This window comes from Coturnix japonica, chromosome W (assembly GCF_054131305.1).
Source record: "Coturnix japonica strain WE chromosome W, WE-NBRP24, whole genome shotgun sequence".
Classification (NCBI taxonomy): domain Eukaryota; kingdom Metazoa; phylum Chordata; class Aves; order Galliformes; family Phasianidae; genus Coturnix; species Coturnix japonica.
Window position 1 is genome coordinate 28501044 of NC_140701.1, and position 25784 is coordinate 28526827.

The 25784-nt window shown below is 47.3% G+C and overlaps 1 long non-coding RNA gene across 1 annotated transcript; it reads left to right on the forward strand.

The window, feature by feature from the left end:
* The first annotated feature begins 371 nt into the window (after positions 1–371).
* LOC146754651 (uncharacterized) lies at positions 372–6269 on the forward strand. Its single transcript, XR_014938932.1, has 2 exons — positions 372–403; positions 5960–6269. It is a non-coding gene; the product is annotated as an uncharacterized LOC146754651 (long non-coding RNA).
* Positions 6270–25784: the final 19515 nt, after the last annotated feature.

The following is a 25784-nucleotide window of genomic DNA, read 5'->3' on the forward strand; positions in this document are numbered from 1 at the left end:
GGGGTCAGGGGGAATGAGGGAATGGGGTTGCGGGGAACGGAGCCATAGGGAATATAATGAATATGTAATCAAACTGAGGAGGAGACTATTGATTATGTATTAGCTTAACCTATATCTGTAACACACTTTTCTCCTTACGGTGTGCAAGTTTGGTGGAGCTATCCCCCTTGCACCCGGCGCTGCGCAACGCTGGAATAAACATACCTGCTTTATAACCCATCTCTGGATTATAGAGTTTGATTCCGCAAGTCCATTTGGCACCCCAGATGGGACTACCTCTGTTTGGCTGCGGGACCAGCTGAGAAGGGGGACGCCTTTCGCGCACCCCGAGATTTCTCGGAAGGACTCCCCTCCCTCATCTGATCACTGCGGGAGCAGACAAGAACCATCTGTCGGCGGAAAGGTATGTGAAACTGGGAAACGGGGGTCCCGTAAGTCGTGAGGAAACATCCTACGCAGGGCACAGAGGAGTCGGCGTGCTCCCCCCCTAGGGACGTGAGCTCACGGGTTAGGTTAGGTTGCCGGCTGGGTTAGGAGGACTCCCTAGGGAGTGCCTACAAAGGGGCCAGTAAGTCGTACGCATGGTAAAAGGGCTATTGCTCTCATTCAAGTGATTGCTAATTGGGCAGAGCTTGTCTGCTCTCTGGTACAGGGTGATTTGGGTAATCCTGGGATAATTGGTATGGTACAGCGCTGTTTATATAGGTGACCTAAGTCAACAACTAGCACCGGTGTTCTTAACATCTTTGGTTAAGCTTAACAAATGATATATTGTAATTCTGTTTTTTTTAAATTCTGTAATTCTGAATTGTCGTGTGAGTGTGGTGTGAGTGAGATGCTGCGTAGCTGCGGGGCGAGTGCAGAGTCCCAACCCGCGGTTCCGTCCTCCCACGAGGGAAACGGCCGGGGACGGACGAAGCGAAAGCTGTCACCAATACTTGTTTGTCTTTGTTTTAATACGTGTTTATTTTGTATTATTAGTTACCGGTTGTTGTAAAGTACGTGGTCATAAGTCATAACAATACTGTTGTGTCAGAAGTGGTTTTACTTATAAAAGAATACGGTTGTTTATATTAAGTTACGATGGGGAAATCACAGAGCAAAGAGGTCCCTGAGCGCACACCCCTGGGTTGTATACTGGCACACTGGTGAGATATTGCTGGGAAATCAAGAGGAACCCTGAGTCGGAAAAACTTGATTAAATATTGTAATCAGTGGTGGTTGGTGTATAAGCTGGAGGAAGGGGAGAAATGGCCTCTAAATGGAACAGTAAAATATAATACAATCTTGCAGCTTATGTTGTTTCTGAGGAGAGAAAATAAGTGGGAGGAGGTAGCATATGCAGATATGTTCTTCACCCTCCGCAACCACCCGGAATGGCAGAAAGAGTGTGGAATGGGACCGCCACAAGATCCTTTTGTACTAACTATAGAAAAAGTACGGCGGGAGGCAAAAGAAAGTAAAATAAAACGCTGCTGCTCGTCCTGTAGTATCGGACAGCAGTGCACAAAGACAGGCAAGGTTAGGGAGCCTGAAGAATTGTTGGAATATCTCCAGGTTCAGCGGACAATGAGGGTGAGAAATGAGGAAATCCCACTAGATCCAGAAATGCCTTCCCTTGAGGATTCTAATTCTCCTTCACCCCCTTCACCCTTGGCCCTCCCTTCACCCCCTGAGCCTCCTGCCTCCCCAGTAGCCTCATGTACCCGAAGCCAGCAGCCGTTAACAATAGCTCCGTTGAGGGAAGTGGTACGTCCAGAGGGGGGTACAATGTTAGTTAAAGTTCCGTTCTCTTCATTTGACTTAGAGTCTTGGAAGGAGGTTTGTAAAAACTACCGAGATGACCCATCAAAGGTAGCAAGACAAATGCAGTTTTTAGTTAGACAATTTGAACCAGACTGGAATGATATTCAGTTGCTGTTAGATCAACTGACTGAAACAGAAAAACAACTGGTTCTAAGAACAGCACAAACCCTGCTTGAGGATAGTTTGCGAGGAACAGATGAAGATATTAAAGACTATTTCCCATTACAAAACCCTCGCTGGGACCCAAATACAGATCATAGCAGGGAGCTTTTGGAGAGATACCGAGAATGGGTAATAAAGGGAGTAGAAAGAGCTATCCCCAGAACAGTGAACTGGTCTAAATTATTTGAAGTGAAACAGGGTCCCCAGGAAACTCCCTCGGAATTCCTTGAAAGGCTGAGGAATGTAATGAGAAAACATACCTCCCTGGATCCAAATTCAGAGGAAGGTATTCATCAGTTGGTGTCACTATTCACAGGGCAGTCTGCAGGGGATATAAGAAAGAAGCTACAAAAATTACCAGCACCGGCCAATAGAAATTTGGAAAGTTTGCTAGAAGTAGCTTGGAGAGTGTTTAGCAATCGGGAGGAGGAAGATAGGAAAAAGGACAGACAGATACTGATTGCAGCTTTGCAAGGGACAGGGAGGGGTGAAATGTGCAGAACAAGAAAGCTCCTGGAAAAGGACCAATGTGCCATCTGCCGGAAAAAAGGACACTGGAAAAATGAATGCCCACTGAGAAAACAGAAAAGGGGGGCATGGACTAAGTTCCAAGCCCCCGTAAAGGAGGATTGACTGGAACCGGGCAAGTCTACCCTGGCGGATTCACTGGTTAAGATAAAGCTAGGGAAGAAACAGAAGAGTGTAGAATTTTTAATAGATACTGGTGCGGCTTGTTCAGTACTAAATGAAGAATTAACTCCATTAAGTAAAGAATTTATGACTGTAAAAGGGGCCACTGGTCAACCCGAAAAGGCTTACTTCCTTAAACTTCTGAAATATAAATTGGGGAAGCAGGTAGGGATACATCGATTTTTATACCTACCTGACTCACCACATCACCTCTTAGGACGGGATCTCTTAGAATTATTAGGGGCAGAAATAAAATTTGAGGCAGGAAAGATGCGGTTTAAAGTAAGGGATGATTCTTTAATTGAGGTACTGAGCCTAGCATTGATCACAACAAACTCAACTCCCGAAAACACAGGGATGCCAGAAGAAATCAGTAATCAGGTCTATCCAGGGGTATGGGCAACGGAAATCCCAGGGCGTGCAAAAAACGCCCCTCCTGTGGTAATTAATATAAAGCAAGGAGCTCAACCCCCACGAATTAAACAATACCCCCTAAGGATAGAAGATAGAGAGGGAGCACAACCATTAATTGATAAATTCATGAGACATGGGTTATTAGTGGAATGTGAATCTAAATACAATACCCCGATACTCCCAATTAGGAAACCAGACAGGAACTACCGTATAGTACAGGATCTGAGAGCAATCAATAAAATAGTAGAAGATTTATATCCCCTGGTAGCAAACCCATATACACTGCTTACAAAACTATCTAGTGAATTGGCTTGGTTTACCGTACTGGATCTAAAGGATGCATTCTTCTGCTTACCCCTAAGTCCAGAGAGTCAGCTATTATTTGCATTTGAGTGGGAGAACCCTAAATCCGGCAGAAAAACACAACTGACATGGACAGTGCTTCCCCAAGGGTTCAAGAATAGCCCAACTATTTTTGGGAATCAGCTAGCCAAGGATTTGGAACAATGGGAACGCCCCTCTGAGAAAGGAGTTCTGTTACAGTATGTAGATGATCTATTAATAGCTACTGAAACGGAAGAAGAGTGTATAACATGGACTATCAGTCTACTGAATTTTCTGGGGCTTAATGGGTATCGAGTCTCCCCACAGAAGGCCCAGGTGGCGAAACGACAAGTAGTCTATTTGGGCTACGAAATCACAGCAGGACTAAGGATGCTGGGAACAGCGAGGAAGGAAGCCATTTGTCAGACCCCCGAGCCCCGGACTGCAAAGGAGCTGCGCACATTCCTGGGAATGACAGGCTGGAGTCGACTCTGGATCCATAACTATGGACTTCTGGTAAAACCACTCTTTGCACTTTTAAAAACTAACCCCAATACTCTCACTTGGGATGGGGAAAGCAGAAGAGCCTTTAAACAGTTAAAGCGTGAGCTCATGCAGGCTCCTGCCTTAGAGTTGCCAGACACAACAAAACCATTCTGGCTATTCTCATATGAAAAACAAGGAATAGCCTTGGGAGTCCTGGCTCAGAACTTGGGGCCTTATTGAAGAGCAGTAGCATACTTTTCTAAACAACTGGATGAAGTAAGCAGGGGGTGGCCGAGCTGCTTGAGAGCAATAGCTGCACTGGTATTAAACGTTCAGGAAGCACGTAAATTTACTTTAGGGCAGAAAATCACAGTCTTGACATCTCACACTGTTTCAACTGTGTTAGAAGTGAAGGGTGGGCACTGGCTCTCACCGCAGAGACTCCTTAAGTATCAAGCTACCCTGATGGAACAAGATGATGTGGAAATAATAGTAACTAATATTGTTAACCCAGCATCCTTCCTTAGTGGAACCTCGGGAGAACCAGTACTGCATGATTGCCTGGAAACCATTGATGCGGTGTGTTCCAGCCAACCAGACCTGAAAGAAGAACCACTAGAAGATGCTGAGGACTCTTGGTATACTGACGGTAGCAGCTTTGTGCTGCAGGGGGTACGCAAAGCAGGCTATGCTGTGACAACTACAAACAAGGTAATAGAATCAAAAGCCTTGACCCCAAATACCTCTGCACAAAAGGCAGAAATCATAGCTCTAACTCGAGCATTAGAGCTGGCAGAGGGAAAGAGAATCAACATATGGACAGATTCAAAGTATGCTTTTAGTGTTGTACATGCCCATGGAGCAATATGGAAGGAGAGAGGACTATTATCAACACAAGGAAAGGGCATTAAGCATGCCGAGGAAATTTTAAAGCTCCTGGAAGCAGTTCATCGACCAAGAAAGGTGGCTATTATGCATTGCAGAGCACACCAGAAAGGAAAGATGCCGGAAGAAGTAGGAAATGCTTTTGCAGATCGAGAGGCAAAACGAGCAGCAAGGGAAGACCCGGTGGAAATGCATTCTTTAATTCCAGACGGTAAAATCCAAATTGATAGTGAACCCAGATACTCAAAGGAAGATAAAATTCTCATAGAAGATCTAGGAGGGCAAGTGGGAGAGGGAGGATGGGCCACTACCCCACAAGGTAAAATCATTATTCCCACGGCTATACTGTGGGCAGTGATAATGGCTGAACACAGAAAAACTCATTGGGGAGTGGAGGCACTGCATAAATATTTAGCCCAAAGAATAATTGCCCAGAACTTGTATTCCACAATTAGGCAGGTGACACAACAATGCGAGATATGTTTACAGAATAACCCCAAGTCAGGTCATAAAGTCACCCTAGGGCAGATAGGGAAAGGGAATTACCCGGGACAACAGTGGCAAATTGATTTCTCAGAACTCCCAAGAAAAGGGGGGTTCAGATATTTATTGGTATTAACAGACACCTTTTCGGGATGGCCAGAGGCGTACCCCTGTAGGACTAACAGGGCTCGAGAGGTAACAAAGGCTCTGTTACATGAGATTATTCCGAGGTTTGGGGTCCCTGCAGCAATTTCATCAGATCGTGGCCCACACTTTAATGCTAAAGTGGTCCAACAAGTAAGTTCACTATTGGGAATTGATTGGCAGCTACATACACCATACAGGCCGCAGTCCAGCGGTCAGGTGGAAAAAATGAATCACCTAATCAAATTACAGATAGTGAAATTGGGCCAAGAGGCTGGGATACCCTGGCCTCAGGCATTACCACTGGCACTCTTACGAGTTCGTACCAAACCCCGAACCAAGGAAGGACTGAGCCCATTCGAAATCCTTTATGGGAGGCCTTACCCTGTACAGAAGGGAATCTCTATGCAAACTGGGGAAGAAGTATTGAATGAATACATGGTAAATCTGACAAAGCAACTAAAGAAAATTGAAAAAACAGTACTTGGGGCCAGGGCACGGGGCCTAGATAGCCCAGTGCATAATATACTACCAGGCGACTATGTTTATGTTAAATCCCTCTCAGATTCACCTCTGGAACCAAAGTGGAGTGGGCCCTACCAAGTGCTCCTGACCACCCACACGGCAGCAAAGGTGAAAGGACTGACGCCTTGGATACACCACACCCGCCTGAAGAAAGCTCCCAGACAACAGTGGACGGTGAAAGAGGAAGGACCACTGAAGATCAAAATCCAAAAACATGTATAACAGCTTGGTAATTTTTAGCATGACCGTGACAACAGTCGTAGCCTGGCATGGGAACAGCTACCTGAAAATGACTGAGAAAATTGGCCAGGCTTTCAATAAATCTTGCTGGATATGCACGGCCCTCCCTAGAGGAGAGGGAAGAGTGCCTATGTATGGGGTGGCAACACTAAACTGGACAATTCCAAGCTGGGTGGAATATGGGAAATGTAAGTTTGGTCTAGAAGACAAACAAGACAAACCACAGAAAGGTCCTAGGTTTGAGTTGCTAATCTTAGATTCTACTAGGTCAATCTTTGTAGATAGAAAATTTGATAAGGGGGTGGGGGTGGGATGGCGAAACTTAACGGGCATAGGGTGTAGTTGGGAATATGGGAATTCAGGAATAGTAACAGGGATTGTTAGAATTGGGAAATGGGCACAAGGCACGGGATGCGACCCTAGAACAGATGAGGCATCATACTGGGTCTCAGATAAGAATATTCTCGGAATTGCAAGGATGGCTACATCATTTGCTTACCAAGAAAAGATGCCCAAGCCATGTAAATTACCAAATGGGTATTGGTGGCTGTGTGGGGATGGGCATGCACGAAAAGCATTACCTATAAATTGGACAGGGACATGTACTGTAGGATATTTGGTACCTCAAACTACAGTACACGAAGACACCCCACGAGGACTTTTAAGAACTCCCTGGATTCGAACTAGGCACACATACAACCCCTTAGTGCACAGCACAGGCTTTCATAGCTTCTTAAGAATTCTCATTCCATCTCTACGGGTGACACAACTAGAACAGGCAATTGTGAATATCTCAGCTACTTTAGAAATAGTAGAAAATGCCACAACAGATGCATTACGAGCAATCCAAGAAGAGGTATCCTCCTTATCCAAGGTGGTGATTCAAAACAGGATGGCACTGGATATATTAACAGCCAAAGAAGGGGGGGTATGCACAATAATAAATCAGAGCTGCTGTGTGTACCTAAACAAAGACCTAAGAATTGAAACCGACTTGAGGAAAATTTGGGAACAAACAAAGGTGTTGCACAAGGCAAGTCAGGATAACATAGGTTGGGAAAAAGGATTGTGGGATACACTCACTAGCTGGTTACCAAATTTAGGATGGGTAAAGCATCTCTTTTTGGTCGGAATCATTATAGCCATCTTGGTGCTGTTAATAAGTTTTACCTGTATAGTAGTAAAGTGCTCTATGTGCTTGTACCAAGGAACCGGAAGGGAATACGAGGATTGGAAGAGACATGAGCTGAGACAAAAGATAGAGAGCGGGGCCTATTTTGAGACCCATTAAGAATCTAGCAGGTAAAAGCCTGCTAGATTAAAGAAAAGGGGGGAATTGAAGAGTGAGCAAAGCCTCAAAATGGTGGTAAGGTAACACTTTGCTATAGAAAGGGAAAGGGGAACTTAACAGAAACCAAGACAAAGGGTAACTGTAGATAGTTTACATTTAAAAGGGCAGGGAAAGGGGGAATTACAGACACTTAGTCAAAAGAAAACCAGAGAAGAGGGCAATAAAGATAAGAAGAAACTGTCCGGAGACCTCTGACAAGAAGAAGGATTAGATACCCCCGGGCCTCTGGATGTTTCTCTGTGTTTTCGAGTTCAAACCTCTCCGCTTGAGGGGCCTACACTGTTCACAGATGCCTCTTCAAGAACAGGCCAGGGGGCAGTGGTTTGGCAAGCATCTAATAATAACTGGCAGACCGCTATTTTCGTAGACCCAGTGGTTAGTGTGCAGATGCTTGAAGTAATGGCCGTAGCAGTTTCAGTTCACTTTTGGCTGGAGATACCCTGTAATATTGTCACTGATTCCGCATTTGCTGCCAATCAGCTGACCAGGATGGGCCGAGAGGGCTTCCCAAGTACAAAAGCTGCTGGTGTTTTGGAAGAAGGCCTGGCTACCCGCATAGCCCCTATTGCAATCTTCCATGTGCATAGCCACTCTGAGGTGCCAGGTTTCTTCACCACAGGCAATGAGGTAGCAGATAGAGCTGCTAGTACACACATTTTTACAGTTCAGGATGCCTGTGATCTTCACTCCACCCCTCAAATAGGTGCCCATACGCTATCTAGGACTTGCACCATTCCGCTATCTGTTGCACACGATGTTGCCCAAACATGCCCTCTTTGCAATTCAGTGCTGGTGATAGGGGTGGGAGTGAACCCTCGTAGTCCTGCCCCATTGCAGGTCTGGCAGAAGGATTTCACTTGAGAAGACTGCACGGGGCCCCGCAAATTGTTGGCTGTAACAGTGGACACGTCTTCAACTGTCATTGTAGCCAGTCAGCATGATAAAGCAAACTCATCGGCAGCACAGAGTCACTGGACTGTTGCTATTGCTGTAGTTGGCCAACTTTGTCAGATCAAGAACGATAATGGGTCCTGTTTCATGTCTCGCTCAACAAAGAAATGGTTAGCAACATGGGAGATCCATCATATCACGAGTATCCCTGGTATCCCATGGGCTTCCCTGCTGCAACGTTGTTTGACAAACTGTTTTGATAGTATAAGACAGTGTAATTGTTACTGGCACGTGGAAATGTACTTGAGGCTATGTGGAAGTGTATCTGAGGGTACAAATAGTGGAAGAGTTTACAGAGGAAAAAAGGGTTAAAGAGAAAGTGAGTTTATCTGCACTGACATGAGAGCAAGCCCCCACACCGTTCCTCTGTGAGCAGAGCAGAGCAGAGCAGAGACACAGTCCCCATGTATCAGATAGTGTTATTCTGCTTACCAAATGAATGAGCTCACAACAGAAGAGGCAGATCTTCCTCTCTGCACCATCTGTGGCATACTCTGGAGTTCAAGGCATTGCAAAGCTATGGCACATCTACGTTCTTGCACTGATGACACCTTAGTATGTTCTGGGCTCTCATTTCAATGGCATCTAAAGAAGTCTAGGGTCATGCCAGCTGACAGGAAGCTGGAAAATGTTGTCTCATTGTAAGGAAGAGCAAGAAAGATGACAGGGGCAATTATGGACCTCTCAGTCTCACTCCAGTTCTTGGTAAAATTATGGAGAAAGTGATGGTGGGAGTGACTGAAAAACACCTGACGAACAATTGGGTCATTGGTCACAGCCAACACAACTTCCTGAGGGGAAGGTCCTGTTTAACTGTAGGTCTTTTCATGACAAGGTTACCAAATTGGTTGACCAAGGGTAGATAGTTGAGGTTACCAGTAGAGCTTTTGAGACTATTTCTCACAGTACCCTTCTGCACAGAATATACTGCATACGGCACCAGGTCCATAAAATATAACAAGAACAAGTGCCTGATTGTGCACCTGGGTAGGGGCAACACTGGACATGCACACTGACTAGGTATGGGACACTGGAGAGCGGTATGACTGAAAAGGACTGGGGGTCCTGCACAACATCTAACTGAACGTGAGTCAGCAGTGTGCCTAGGCAGCAAGGAAGGCAAACGGTCCCCTGGAGTGCATCAAGCAAGTTATTGCAATCTGGGTGAGGTAAAGGATCATCCCTGTCTGCTCTGCACTGCTACAGCCTCACCTGGATCACTGGGTGCACTTCTGGGCACCACAGAGGACATTAAACTATGGGAGAGTGTGCACAGGAGGGCACTGGAACTCAGAGATCTGAAGTTCAGAGTTTCACTGTAACTGACTGCTTGTTCAGACTGAGCCCTTCTCACACCCCATATCCTGCGCTGAGACACAGTGAAGAGTGAGCAAAGCCTCAAAATGGTGGTAAGGTAACACTTTGCTATAGAAAGGGAAAGGGGAACTTAACAGAAACCAAGACAAAGGGTAACTGTAGATAGTTTACATTTAAAAGGGCAGGGAAAGGGGGAATTACAGACACTTAGTCAAAAGAAAACCAGAGAAGAGGGCAATAAAGATAAGAAGAAACTGTCCAGAGACCTCTGACAAGAAGAAGGATTAGATACCCCCGGGCAAGACGATGCTTACCTGGGAGAATGGTACCAGCAGATAACACCAAGAAGAAAACAGAAGAAGAATTTCACCCCAAAACAACGGCAAGGGTCGCGGGGAATGGGGTCAGGGGGAATGAGGGAATGGGGTTGCGGGGAACGGAGCCATAGGGAATGTAATGAATATGTAATCAAACTGAGGAGGAGACTATTGATTATGTATTAGCTTAACCTATATCTGTAACACACTTTTCTCCTTATGGTGTGCAAGTTTGGTGGAGCTATCCCCCTTGCACCCGGCGCTGCGCAACGCTGGAATAAACATACCTGCTTTATAACCCATCTCTGGATTATAGAGTTTGATTCCGCAAGTCACAGGGCACATGTGGGATATGAACTTGACAGTATCTTTGCACCCCATGCAGAGCCTGGGATCTTCTCTCCCCTTGTATTTCATTCAACATCATACAGACCTCCATTCCACTGCCCCAGGACGTGCCCTGAGCCAACATGAGAGACAGGATCTCCCTACCACTGGTCTTGCAATCAGGGCTTGACCTGTCTGCTTCGTAAGGCAAAGGAGAGGTTTCTTTGCATGCCAGTGCCTTTGCCTGCCTGTAGTCATGGCTTCCAATTATCTGCTCTAAAAAGTCCCTTGCGAAGCTTACTTGGTAATGGCCCTCAGTGGGTCCATTAGTACTCCAAGAAACTTCACTGTTACTTCTGACTTTGTCTTGTTGAGCACATTGGGCAAACTTCTCTCTGCACTGGAGTTTGATGGACTCAGCATCAAATGCGCCCTGGGACCCATTCTAACCTAAAGAGCATCTTGTGCCTTGTGCCTTCCTGTTATCTATTTTAGGTTATCAGAACTTGTTCAGCAAAATGGAGAGATATCTGGAGAGAGCTTAAAGACAAAGAATTCAGCAGACATTTACTGTTTATTTGTTTATAGTTCTGTTTAAAGAAGGTATTAAAGAATCACTGTAAAACTACTTGTGAACATCTGAACTGAACCAGAGGAATCCCAGCTGCCATGGGTCTGTGGGAAGCTGCATCCAATTTCAGCCCCAGGATTTCTATCTGGGAATGAGTTACCTGGACTGTCTCCTCTGGATAACTGCCCTGCACAGGGCAAGTCCAACCCTCCTTATCCTTGTCTCGGTGCCCTTTTTGTTTCATCAAAAACCCTCTGGTAGGACTCATCACAGGTTAAAAATTGACTGGTGAATAATGGAGCAGATTTTAACGAACAGTTATGATACTGTTGCCTCTCAGGATCTGATGGCCATGAGGACACAGGGACAACTCTGGGGAGATGAGTGGGAAGGATTAAAATGACATTATCTGCTGCTCAGCTGGGCCATGCTCCTGGGACACAAGGAGCTCATAAAAGTGGATGGTGCTGTAAAGACACAGCTGTGCCCAGGAGCAGCTCTTGTGCACAGCACAGCCTGCAGGTGACAGAAAAAGAAGAGAGAAATTGGAGAGAGCTTATAGGATGTGTGCAGAGTGAGCGGGCTGTGAGCTCACTGCAGGAACATTGCTCACAGACCATGACATGGTAAGTCCCTTGCAGTAGGTATTTCAGCTGCTATTCATAGAGGGTTAACTTAATCTGGGACATCCTGTAGCAGATCAAGCTTCAGGCACTGCATGTTTCTTTACAGTGTTAAATCCTTCTGCTACAGCTGAGGGCTTCCATGCTGCAGCATCTGAGCACAGCCCTGAGGGCTGCGTGTCCCAGCACGGCTGCAGGCTGTGCAGCCGGGGCTGCAGGTGGGTGCCCAGGGCTGTCCTGCAGAGCAGGGTCCCTGCTGTGCCCCAGGGGCTGTGTGCCAGGTATGGGACTCTGCCGCCTGCCAGGCTCAGCACTCAGCCTGCCCAGGGAGCTGCCCAGGGCGCTGCGGGGAGACGTGAGGGGGGAAGGAGCCCCCCGGCAGGGCTTGTGCTGCCACAGCTGATGCTTGGGGCAGGGGGATCACAGCTCCACTGCACAACTGAAAGTTTCTGTGCGTACTTTGCAAGAGGAGAGACAAGGTAGCAATTTTCTATTTCTTGTTTGGACGGAAGGCGAAAGGATTGGAAGCAGAAATCTAAGAGTCTGTCAGATTTGAACACAGCTCTGAGACTCCCAATTCTTCTTCAGTCAATTGCTTGTTATGTGAACTGTCACACGTGATATATTTTCAGCCTCTCCTTTTATGAAAAGGAACCTTTCCAAGGGTGGAACTAGTTGAAATTATCAATTTTGTTGACAAGAATAATGCACATTGCAGATAGGCATGTTTCCTGAACAGAAAGTGAATGGCACAAACGTTGTGACAGAGGGCTTTAAGAGCAGTGAGGGTAAAGATATGAGGCACAAAACAGGTGAAAAAGTCCAGGGAGATGGAATAAGACTAGAAGATGAAAGGAAGATTAAAGCTCCATATGCTTCTTCTATTTATAGAATGCTGAACTTCATGACATTCAATTCTATTTGTGGTGCTAAATAAACATTGTAATAAGAGAATGAAAAAATTTCATAATACAGTAGAAGGAGTGTCTCTGAGAATGGTCTGGACTTGTCATTATCTTCTGCACTCTGAACAGGACTCCAAGCCCAACAACAGCAGATGCCCAACAGCAGCTCCATCAGTGAGTTCCTCCTGCTGCCATTGGCAGACACACGGCAGCTGCATCTCCTGCACTTCTGGCTCTTCCTGGGCATCTACCTGGCTGCCCTCCTGGGCAACGGCCTCATCAGCACAGCCGTAGCCTGCGACTGCAACCTGCACACCCCCATGTACTTCTTCCTCCTCAACCCGGCCCTCCTCGACCTGGGCTGCATCTCCACCACTCTCCCCAAAGCCATGGCCAACGCCCTCTGGGACATCAAGGCCATCTCCCACACAGGATGTGCTGCATAGCTCTTTTTCATTTTCTTCTTCACGTCAACAGAGTATTCCCTTCTCACCATCATGTCCTATAACCGCTACGTTGCCATCTTCAAGCCCCTGCTCTACCGGGCGTTGATGGATAGCAGAGCTTGTGTCACCATGGCAGCAGCTGCCCGGGGCACTGGACTTCTCAATTCCCTGCTGCACACTGCCAGTACGTTTTCACTGCCTCTCTGCCAAGGCAACATTGTGAACCAGTTTTTCTGTGAAATCCCCCAGATCCTCAAGCTCTCCTGCTCTGGCTCCTACCTCAGGGAAAGTTGTGCTTATCATTTTTAGTGCCTGTTTAATCTTTGGATGCTTTGTTTTCATAGTGGTATCGTATCCTATGTGCAGATCTTCATGGCTGTGCTGAGGATGCCCTCTGAGCAGGGAAGGCACAAAGCCTTCTCCACGTGCCTCCCTGACCTGGCCGTGGTCTCCTTATTTGTCAGCACTGCCTTTTTTGCCTACCTGAAGCCCTTCTCTGTTTCCTTCCCACTCCTGGATCTGACAGTGGCTCTTCTGTACGCAGTGGTTCATCCAACACTGTTACCTCGATCTGGTAACCTGGAAAGTCAAGTCCCTTTGTGAATGTGTATCGATGGCCCCGACCAAGTCACAGCTGCTTGTTACACCAATATGGTCAGCGGTAAAATGGCGTTTATTGGAATGTGAGGGTCTCTTATAAAGGTATCCAGTTTCATCCTTATCTTTTTCACATATGCATGACCCAGCAGGGGAAGGCCTATCACGTTACATCCCGAGGGTCGAATTTCGCCTAATACAACAGCTCCCCTTCCTCATGCCCAACAAAATCAAGACTCGTAACAACACGACCGCTAACACTATCCCTAACATATAAAAGTGTTAGTTTTCATATATAAATTTTGTGGTGAGTTATTTAAAAAGTGACGTAAACATGCAGAGGTATGTGGTGCAGTGTATAGTAATGTTAGTGGTTCTTTAGTTAGTATTTTCAAGGCATCTTGGGCTTACACAGCTCATTATCATGCGCTGTAAACAACCCTGAATACATTGAAACAAACAAGGTAAACAAATCCTTAAAACTAAAAAGACTAAAATGATAGGAACACTGTGGTGGCATTAGCTTAACGGGCCAGCATGCCAGCCTCTCAATTTCTCTAAAAGCAAAGACTACAACTACTCCTAGAGCTAAAATAAATGCAAAAATTCTGGCTGTAGGACCCCACAAACGAACCTCATCCCCTTATAACAAAAACAATCACACAAAGGCACACAGTCGGTGATGTAACAGATATCTTTCTCGTGGGTACTGACAGCTGTTCTTCATTCGTCCCTTTTCTTTTTCCAGTGGGGTCGCTTCGTGGATGCAGCTGGTGGGCTCCCATCAACCGTACCTAGAAGGAAAGTACTCAGCTTTTCGATTAGTTTTCTGTTTCTCCCAGAACACCCTTATGGGTGATCACTGTATCAGGTTTTATTTTTCTCGATGGAACCCATAATATTTTTCCCGATTCTCTGTCCTTTACTGCAGCATAAACTCTGCCCCAAACTAAAACAGACCACCCTGATTCCCAGGTACCATCATCCTGTTTTATCTTTACTGGTGGCCCCTCGTCAATGATTCTTGGTTGCCAGTGTTTCTGTATTGGGGTGTGCTTACTCTCTCCTCGTTCAAAATGATTGATTGCATAAAGTGCTCAGGCCAATACTTCTGCCTGTTGGGCTATTGGGATCCTACCTCTGTGACCCTCCTCCTCCCCAAGGACACGTATCTTATCCTTCAGGAGGCGGTTGGCCCTCTCCACAATTGCTTGTCCCTGGGAATTCCCAGGGATGCCTGTAGAGTGAGATATTCCCCACCGTTCAAGCCAATCTTGTGTAGATCGCGAGATGAAACACGAGCCATTGTCTGTCTTGATGTGTCGCGGCACCCCCAGGACCGCGATGGCAGTGGCCCAATGTTGCTGAGCAGCAGGAGAGTTAGCACGCGTATGTTGGGTGGCAATGATGATCGTCGATGATGTGTCCACGGTGACCGCCAACCATTGCTTTGGAGCCATACGTTGTTCTAAAGGGAAGTCAGTCTGCCAGATATCTAGAGGAGAGAGCCCCCGGGGGTTAACTCCCGCCCCCAACGCAGGTGCTGAATTACAGTGTGGGCATGTTTGAACCACTTCTCGAGCGGTGGATAGAGGAATGGAACATGCTCGTGGCAAAGCTCGTGCTCCAATGTGCAGAGAGGAGTGTAAGTCACGTGCCTTTTGAAGGGTAAGCACCTGTCCACCCGCTACCCGGTCAGCCACCGCGTTTCCAGCTGTAAAGAACCCTGGTACCTCCGAATGACTGCGGACATGAAGAATGGCCACAGATGCAGATCGGGAGACCAGAGCCTCCTCCAGCAAGAAAGCGATCTCAGTGTTAGGCACACCCTCATTGCCCATGCGAAGCAGTAACTTAGCCACAAATGCTGAATCAGTGACCACATTACACGGAGTTTCTGGCCACAGACGTAAAGCCACTGCTACGGCCCTGGCTTCAAGCACCTGAACACTGACCGTTTTATCTGTTATCAGCTTGTGTTCCCACCTATTGGATGAATTCTGCCAAACCACCGCTCCCTGACCCGTGGCAGAAGAGGCATCTGTGAATACAGTTGGTCCCTCCATCGGGGTGTCAAGTACCCTGAGCTTTAATGAAATCTGAAGGGGCTTTGCAAGTTCAAAGATCGGCAATGAATCCGAGTAGAAGATTTTTCCACTAAAGCCTTGCAAAGCAAGTAAAATGGCATCAGGCAGAGGGTTGACATTTCTGAAGGCACTTGGCATGTATATGATATCTGGTTCTTTTCCTAACGCTCTCACAGCAGCAAGCCTAATCTGAAGCAAGGAGGATAACTGTTCAAGCCAGGAGGTAAATGCTCTCACTGGCTGTACAGAGAACAGCCACCAGAGCGGACGCGGCCGGGAACCCAGAGTATGTCCAAGTATCCCCACCGCCCCATCTTGGCACTTGGTGACAGCCCCCTCCAAGGGTCGATCAGGGCTCCATCGAGCAAGGACATTGGAGGAACAAGCCTGTAGGATTTCCCGCCAGGCCAAATCCATTTCCTGTGTCCATGCTCTCTCTTCCCTGGGATCCGAACCCTTCAACTGATCATAAAATGGCTTCATGAGTCGTGGAGGTATGCCAAGGGCATTGCGCACCCACTGAATAGCCCCCACCAGCTTCTGGACGTCCCACAAGGTCCTAACGTGGGGTTTAATATCCAGGCCCTGGGGAGCTACCATTATGGGCCCAAAACGATATCCCAGAAATTCAATCCCTGGCCCCTTCTGTATCTTTTCCAGGGAGATGGTAAAACCCGCTGTAGTGAGAGCATCAACCACTCGCCTTTCCAAATCGTGTAACTGAACCTCACTGGGAGCAGCAAGCAACAAGTCATCCATATAATGAGTAATTCGACAATCAGGCAGTGATGTTCGTACCGGCTCAATTATTCTTCCCACCACGAGTTGGCAGATTGTGGGAGAGCATGCCATACCTTGAGGAAGTACCTTCCAATGGAACCTCTCCGAAGGCCCTTGGTTTTTGAGAGTGGGTACAGTAAAAGCAAAGGCCTCCCGATCTTTCACTGCTAAGGGGATAGAGAAGAAACAATCTTTAAGATCAATAACCACCAAAGGCCATCCCTCCGGTATGGCTGATAGCAGAGGACCACCTTGTTGCACCGGACCAAAGAGGATGAGTTGTGCATTAACCACGCGAAGGTCGTGTAACAACCGAAATGACCCTGAAGATTTTCGGATAACAAAAACAGGAGTGTTCCAAGAACTAAGAGAAGGCTCCAAATGGCCTAAAAAAAGCTCTCTCAAAACCAACTTCTTGAGCGCTGTTAACTTTTCATGAGTAAGGGGCCACTGATCTACCCAAGCAGGACGAGCATCCTGCTTCCAGCGCAAGGGAATGGCGTGTTTCATTGCTAATTGGTAGACAGTGGCCCTTACTATAAATTTGTCATGCGAACCCCTAAGGCATCAAGGAAGTCTCGGCCCAAAATTGTGCCTGGAACAGACCCAATCAGAGGTCCCATCAGTACAGGTTTGTCTATGGAACCGTCCCTATTAATCAGAGTGATTTCCACCCGTTCCGCTGACTTGCCAGTTGACACTGTACCCCCAACCCCAGAGATGGATTTTGCCAAATCAAGCACTGGCCAGGATGGAGGCCAGTCCTTTTCTGCTATTACCGTAACATCCGCTCCTGAGTCAAGCAAGGCTGTGATAAGGACGGAGCGAGGAATCTTTTTATAAGGCAATTGTCCCATATAAGCCATAATTATCTTGACTATAGGCCGTTGACTGAGATCCATAGTTAAGGCCACTGCGGGTGAGAGATGTGGACTCTCCCCTGCGCCGAACTCAATGGCATGTGGGGTCCAAGTACTTGACTGGGGGAGGGACCCTGGGCCTGAGGTGCCCTCCCATTCTCGTTTCCCTGCGGCATAAGAGTGTATTTTCGGCATTGACGAGCTGTACGACCCAGCCTATTACAGGCTTGACACTTGCTGTTAGTCTTCAGCTGCCCACCTGAAGCTTTACACTGTACCTTGAAATGGCCAGGCTGACCACATTTAAAGCAGTTGCCCTTGGACTGACCATTTTGCATGGCCATGACAGAAAGCAATGCGCTTGCTAGCCCCTCATTAGACAGCGGTGTTGTTTGTTGTTTGTCCAGCACATACTTAATAATTTCACCCGGAGTCTCAAGATCGTCAGGGGCAGCTCGAATGATGTCCCTAACATTTTTGTGAGCCTTCTGCTTCAGGCAATCCTTTAAAACAGAAGCTTGCGCGTCCTTAGGTAGATCCGATCCTTCTACTGCTCGTATCAATCGATTAGCAAAATCAGAGAATGACTCTGTGGGACCCTGAGCAATCTCTGACCACGGGGCTGCAGGCTCTGCCTTTCTTATAAAGTTTCTAAAGGCAGTAGCAGCCGCCCCTGTAGTGGAAAGCAATTCCCCTGGGCGCAGGAGCCTAAGCTGTCTCTCCAGGGACCCAGCCATTTCCGCAGTTACTCCCGAAAGCCTCATTATATCAGTTCTCGGTTCCCCCTCCCTCCCATTAGCTGGGTGTTGTGCATCACGTCCAGCCTCAGCTACAATAGCTTTAAGTTGTATCATCCACTCCTCCCTCCACAAAGTAAACTGAACTGGCTCGAGAACGACTCTCATTAGACTCTCAATGTCATACGGGAGTAGGGGACCTGGGGCAATGAGTGCCTCAAAGGCACTTAGTGTCATCGGAGATCTCAGCCCCTTTTTCTCAATCGCTTCTGCAAACCGAGTAACTGCTTTTGCTTCCAAAGGTACCCAAACCGATTCCTCCTGTCTGACGACAATCGGGAACACTGCATGATCTCGCTCCTTGAGCCCCAACTCACGCATTGATTCCTGGATGTCAGCCCAATTAGTGGGCTTGCGTGTTAACTCTTGGTCCCCCCACAACTCCTCCCTCCGTGGAGGCGAACCCGATCCAGTGGGGCCGGGCAAAGCCTTCCGTTCCTCCCCCTTTTTGGAACACGATCCCTCCTCTGAGGGGGGCGGGTATGAGGGCGAGCCCACGCCTCCACGGCGCGCCACCTCCATAAATCCTCCCCCCTCCGGACAAGAACCGCCCCCTTCGGGTGAGTGAAAGCTCTGCAAAGAGGGGTAAAGGCGGGGATATGATGGTGGCGCCTCCTCCGATGAGTCAGCTTCCGCCTTCTCTTCCGGAGTTGTTGTTTCGAGCGCGGCCATGGCCATCTTGGAAACAGCCGGCGTGGCCGACGCCATCTTGGATCCGGAGTCACTGCAAGAAAGCAGATCTCCCGCACCCCCCGAGACCCCGGATGTCCCGGAATCCAGACCAAAGACCCCTTTCGCGATGGCCTGGACTTGCTTCTCCTCCCTAGCCGCTTTAAGCGCACCTAGGACCAAACCCCAGGTTTTTAATTCTTTCGCTTTATGCTCGCGGGTGGCTCTCTGGAGCAGGGCCTCAGTGAAAGAGTCCCACCGCCCCGAATGGAGCAAAACGCCAGGGGTGGGTAAAAGCCGCGCCGACTCCAAGCAAGAGACAACAGCGGCAATATCCTTCTTAGAAGGAGCATTCTTACCACAATAGGTTTTACAAAGTTGCAATACTACTCTAAGGACGGAATCCATTTACCCAGAGACCTGAAGTCTTCCTGGTCTTCTACGAACTATCGGCCGTAGGATAGGCGCAGCGCTGCATTCCCCTTTGCACCCCACCGAGAGTGCTTCCACGGGCTCGAACCGTGGATACCACGTCCGTCAGCGCGGTTTTAGCCGTCACACACTCACCTTCAGGACTTTCCTCACACAGGGCACCAATTGTTACCTCAATCTGGTAACCTGGAAAGTCAAGTCCCTTTGTGAATGTGTATCGATGGCCCTGACCAAGTCACAGCTGCTTGTTACACCAATATGGTCAGCGGTAAAATGGCGTTTATTGGAATGTGAGGGTCTCTTATATAGGTATCCAGTTTCATCCTTATCTTTTTTACATATGCATGACCCAGCAGGGGAAGGCCTATCACGTTACATCCCGAGGGTCGAATTTCGCCTAATACAACAACTAACCCTATTATCTACAGCATGAGGAACAGAGAGATCAAGCACGCTCTTAGGAAGGTGTTGCAATATGTACGATTCCAACTTCGATGAAGTGCACATCTTCCTCACCCAACACTCAGTGATGGTTCTTTATGTTTTATTCTTTTTGTTTTTTTGTTTTTTTTGTAATACTGTAATCTGCAAATAAGTTGCAATTTATTTCACTACTTCTTTCCTACCTAATTTCCATTTTCTCACTCCAGGTGCTCAGGTAAACATGGATCCTTATTCCTTGAATATATTAAGAGATAAATAAAAAGTTTTAAAAACAGACTTTTCCTTAGCACTTCTCTTTTCTTATCATGTCTGGGTCATGGGGAGGTACAGCCACAGACAGCAGTCTAACAAGCTCTTTTCATTCCTGCTCTCGTTACCCTGCCACAGTGCTCTCAAGTCCTCTCAGTTTTGCAAGCCTGAAGGTCTTGTGTGTCTCACAGCAGTCCTGTTGTCTCTACAGCAGCACTCCGGGACTGCAGTCAGTAGCCAGCAATATGAACGGCTGTGTCAGAGCTGGTCTCCTTGCTGGCACTGCCATAACAAGAGGGCTGCTTCAGAGCAGGACCAGAGAACAGGAGGCGTCTTCCAAAGCTGGTGTAAGGAATATAGTAAGTATAGTAAGGAATATAAGGAGGAGCTGCTCCCTGAGAATAATTTGAGATCTTTTGTTGCTCTTCACTGCATGACTGGGAGAGATTGACTATTCACAAGGGGATCTGTAAGGGACTCAGGGCAGTGCTGTGGTTTAAATTTTATGAGTTGAGATCAAGAGAAAAAAAAAAGGAATATATGACAAATGTGTTTATACATATATAACATCATGAGTATATTTTCACACCTATACAACATATGCAGGTGCAAACATTTATGAACTATGCTTATCTGTTTGCAAGTCCAGGACTAGTTGCAGGGGTTTTAACAGCCATAGGGTTCACTGTTGGAGCTGAAGTGACTGTCTGGCTGTTGCAGGATTTGAAGCGACCTCAGAGTTCATTGTCAGAACTGGAACACCACAGGACATGTGACTAAGTTGGAGCAGCCACTGTGCTCATTGGAGGTGTTGGAGTGACCACAGGGCTGTACCTCCTGGCACAGTGCACCTCCCTTGGGAGGAATTTGTTTCATTTTCTTATCTCAATACTTGGAATAGCTACAGGACCTGTAGCAGAAGTGACCGCAGAGCTCCTTATGAGGGGTGGAGTGACAGTGGGATCTTTCCAGAGCGTGGAGCAACTGCAGGATGTGTAGCAAAACTTGGAGCTATTGCAGGGTCTGTTCCAGGAGTTGCAGAGGCTGCAGCACTGTCAGCAGATCCAGCTCTCTTCCCCTTGAAGATGCTGAAGAGTGTTGAACACAGCTCAGTAGGTTTGGGCAGGCCCTGGCACACTGCAGTCATTTGTGCCTGATTAGGATTACCAGTGCCACAGCAGACCTGCCCCCAATATTCTACCAATTTCTCAGGATCCTGTAGTTGCTCAGAGATGAAATTCCAAAGCCCTGGGGGTGCCCACTGCTCCAGGTAGCTGTCCAGAAGGCCATGCAGAGCCTTCTCACCTTGGGGCAGATCTCTCACTGATATACCTGAATAATTGTTTAACCTCAGTCCTAGAATCATAGAATCACCAAGGTTGGAAAAGGCCTGAAAGATCATCCAGTCCAACCGTTCACCTATTATCAATAGCTCCCACTAAACCATGTCCCTCAACACAACATCCAGTCGCTCCTAGAACACCTTCACGGCCAGGGACTCCACCACCTCCCTGGGAAGTCCATTCCACTGCCTGACCACCCTTTCTGAGAAGTAATACTTCCTAATTTCCTGCCTGAATTTCCCCTGCGGTAGCTTGAAGCCTTTCCCTCGGGTCCTATCACTAATAACACGAGAGAAGAGGCCGATCTCCAGCTCACCACAACCTTGCTTCAGGAAGTTATAGAGAGCAATGAGATCTCCCCTGAGCCTCTTCTTCTCCAGGCTGAACATTCCCAGCTCCTTCAGCCTCTCCTCATACGGCCTGTGCTCCAGACTCCTCACCAGCTTTGTTGCCCTCCTCTGAACACATTCCAGGGCCTCCATGTCTTTCCTGCAGTGAGGAGCCCTAAACTGGACACAGTACCTGAAGTGCGGCCTCACCAGAGCTGAGTACAGGGGAACAATCACCACTATGCTCCTGCTGGCAACACTGTTTCTGACACAAGCCAGGATGTCATTGGACTTCCTGGCCACCCGGGCACAGTCGGCTCACGTTCAGCCAAGCATCAATCAATACCCCCAGGTCCATTTCCTCTACGCAGTCTTCCAGTCACTCCGGCCCAATCCTGTAGTGTCACTCGGGGTTGTTGTAGCTGAAATGCAGAACGCAGCATTTGGTCTTGAGGAACCTTATCCCATTGGCTTCAGCCCAGCTCTCCAGCCTGTCCAGATCCCTCTGCAGGGCCGAGCTACCCCCAAGCAGATCCACACTCCCAGCCAATTTGGTGTAATCTGCGAACTTACTGAGGGTGCACTCGTTGCCCTCATCCAAGTCATCAAGAAATATGTTGAAGAGGACAGGCCCCAGCACCGACCCCTGGGAAACACCACTCGTGACCAGTTGACAGCTGGATTGAGCTCCATTCACCACCATTTCCTGAGCCTGGCCCTCCAGCCAGCTCCTTACCCAGCCAAGAGTGTACCCATCCAAGCCACGGGCTGCCAGCTTCTGCAGGAGAATACTGTGGGAAACAGCATCAAAGGCTTTGCTGAAGTCTATGCAGACTACATCAACAGCCTTTCCCTCATCCAGCAGATGGGTCACTAGATCATAGAAGGAGATCAGGTTGGTCAAACAAGACCTGCCCTCATGAACCCATGCTTGCTGGGCCTGATCCCCGAGTTGTCCTGTGCATGCCCCGTGATCTCCCTCAAGACAATCTGCTCCATAACCTTCCCTGGAACCTAGGTCAGGCTAACAGGCCTGTAGTTCCGTGTATCCTCCTTACGACCTTTCTTGTAGATGGGAGTCACATTGGTGAGCCTCCAGACTTCTGGGAACTCACCAGTCAACAAGGAGCACTGTTAGATAATTGAAAGCAGATTGGCTATCACCTCTGCCAGTTCCCTCAGCACTCTCGGGTGGATCTCATCCGGCCCCACGGACTTGTGGCAGTCCAGTTGGAGTAGTAAGTCTTGACTGTTTCTTCCAGAATCACAGGGGGGTTAGTTTGCTCCCAAGCCGAGACTACCGGGTCAGAGAGAGGAGTACCCTGAGGATAACTGGTCTGACGTTTAAAGACAGATGTAAAGAAGGCATTCAGAACATCCGTCTTTTCCTTTACAAACTCCACGATGTTCAATCTGGTTTCCAGGCTGTCTTCCCAGATTGCCACACGTTTTTGGAAAGCTGAGTTAGTGTTCATTCTCATATTCATACTCACGTTCATGTTATCAATATCAGAGAATGTACTTCTCTCCATTCGTTCTATGCAGAAGTCTCCTTCAAAACCAGAGAATGCTGACTGGCAGGGTATATAGAAAGGTTTAGGAAAAATCTTAGAACCCTCAGTGCTGTGGCATTTAACTCCTGAACACATGAGGCACCCTAAGAAATTGAGTATTTGAGTCAGAGATGGTGTGGGTTACAGAGATCTAAGGAGGTAAACCTTATTTGTGGTTTGGCTTATGCGTACTGTGCTCTGTATAATACTATTCTGGAGAGAGAGAGTTTCCAAGCTGAGGTTCAAGCCAAAAAAGAAAATCACCAAGTCAACTCTAATCAGTCACATGAGGCACCAGTAACCAGCTGTTAACCAAAAGGTTGGTGGTCCACCAAAATCTGTCACGGTTTAAACGAAAAATCCACCTGCGTTCGTGACAGGGGGCCGTGGGCCCCGCAGGGGCCTTAGGCCGAAAGGAAAAAGTAAATTAGGAAAAGAAAGCAGCGGCAACGATCTAAGGAGGCACACTTATTTACTAAATACTATATCGAAATACAGGATAACACAATATAATACAATATAATTGAAAATTGAGCTAACGAATCAAGCAAAATAGGAGAGAGAATGAGTCCCGTAACCGAGAGGCCTACTGTGAATCTAGGCGAAACGGTGAAGGCTCCCACACACTCCCCTGAACGCCAGAACTCGAAAAACATCAGTCTAGCCTGCGACAGACTTAATATAGTGTCCAGGTCCCGTGACCTATCTCTCTGCTCGTGTTGTTCTCTGGGAGATGTAGTCTTCTTCTGTAAGTTGCAGATTCAGTAAAATTATTCATTCTTTATATGATGTTATGATGTGGAATACTGATAGCAAAATAATAAAACTATTAAACCATGACATTCCACCCCTTATTCTACATCATTACATTATGCTTATACACACATACACACTCATACGTATAGTTGTGAGTAATCAGCAACCTTATTTTCTCAACAATTTATATTTATTCCATACAAATCCCTAAGTTGAGAATAAAACTCTATAACCTAAACCACTATTATTTATTAATTTTGAGAAACTTGGCAAAACTGCCAGAAAAAGGAAAACATGACAGCGGTGGAGGAGAAAGGCAGTGCTAGTAGGGCGTCCCCCACATCAAGGTGCACTCATCCTTTCCCAGCCGCCACAGTAGATTTCCTTTTGACTTATACTTCTTTCCATGTGTGCTCTACACATGCATAGCCAGTGCACGATATAGAGCCCAGATGGAAAACTTGCTTACAGAATGCCTAATTAAGGTATATAGAAAAAATGTGTTTCCTTAACATTAATCCACTCTATCTTAAGTCCTGTACCTAATTGGACATTCGTCAAATATTTCTGTGACTCTACCTATATATCTACAAGAAATCACTGGCTGCACTCCCCCAACATCAAATTCTCTTGTGGTACACATTGGACATTCCCATTTTTGTCCATCACCTACCACGTGCACCCAGGTCCCTGGGCAAAGACAGTACCCCGGAGAGGTTTGCCCTTTCCAGACGCTGGAAGGACCCAAACTGTTTTTCCCAACACACTCTTTATGTGTACTACAGGAACCTTATCTCCCTCCACAGTACGTAGGGAGCTGGATTGGTTAGGACCATTACGATTACTAGATCCTCGAGAGTTGACCAACCAGGTGGCTTCTGCTAAATGGTTCTCCCAATTTACATACGTTCCGCCACCCATTGCTTTCAACATAGTTTTCAACAACCCATTGAATCATTCAATCTTACCAGAAGCTGGTGCATGATAGGGAATATGGTAAATCCACTCAATGCCATGATTTTTGGCCCAAGTGGTTACAAGAGAATTTTTGAAATGGGTCCCATTATCTGATGCAATTCTTTCCGGAGTGCCATGCCGCCACAGGATTTGCTTTTCCAACCCTAATATGGTGTTTTGGGCGGTAGTATGGGGTACTGTGTATGTTTCGAGCCACCCAGTGGTTGCCTCCACCATGGTGAGTACATAACGCTTACCATTGTGAGATTGTGGCAAGGTGATATAATCAACCTGCTGTGCCTCTCCATATTTATACTTTTGCCATCGCCCTTCCCCCCAAAAAGGTTTCATCCTCTTGGCTTGTTTAATTATGGCGCATGTTTCACAGTCATGAATAACCTGAGCAATAGCGTCCATAGTTAAGTCCACCCCTCGGTCTCTGGCCCACTTGTATGTTGCATCCCTTCCTTGATGACCTGAAGTCTCGTGGGCCCACTGAGCTAGGAATAATTCACCTTTGTTCTGCCAGTCCAAGTCTATTTGAACCACCTCAATTTTGGCAGCTCGATCAACCTGATGGTTATTTTTATGTTCTTCAGTAGCCTTACTTTTAGGTACATGAGCATCTACATGGCTCACCTTTACAACAGTGTTCCTTATTTGGGCAGCAATAACTTTCCATAGTTCAGCAGCCCAAACAGGTTTACCCTTTCGTTGCCAGTTATCATCTTCCCACTGCTGCAACCACCCCCATAAGTCATTTGCCACCATCCATGAATCAGTATAAAGATGAAGCATTGGCCACCTCTCCTGTTCAGCCACATCTAAAGCCAGCTGAACAGCCTTTACCTCTGCGAATTGACTTGATTCTCCTTTACCCTCAGTGGCCTCTGCAACTTGTCGTGTGGGGCTCCATACAGTAGCTTTCCATCTGTGATGCTTCCCTACAATACGACATGATCCG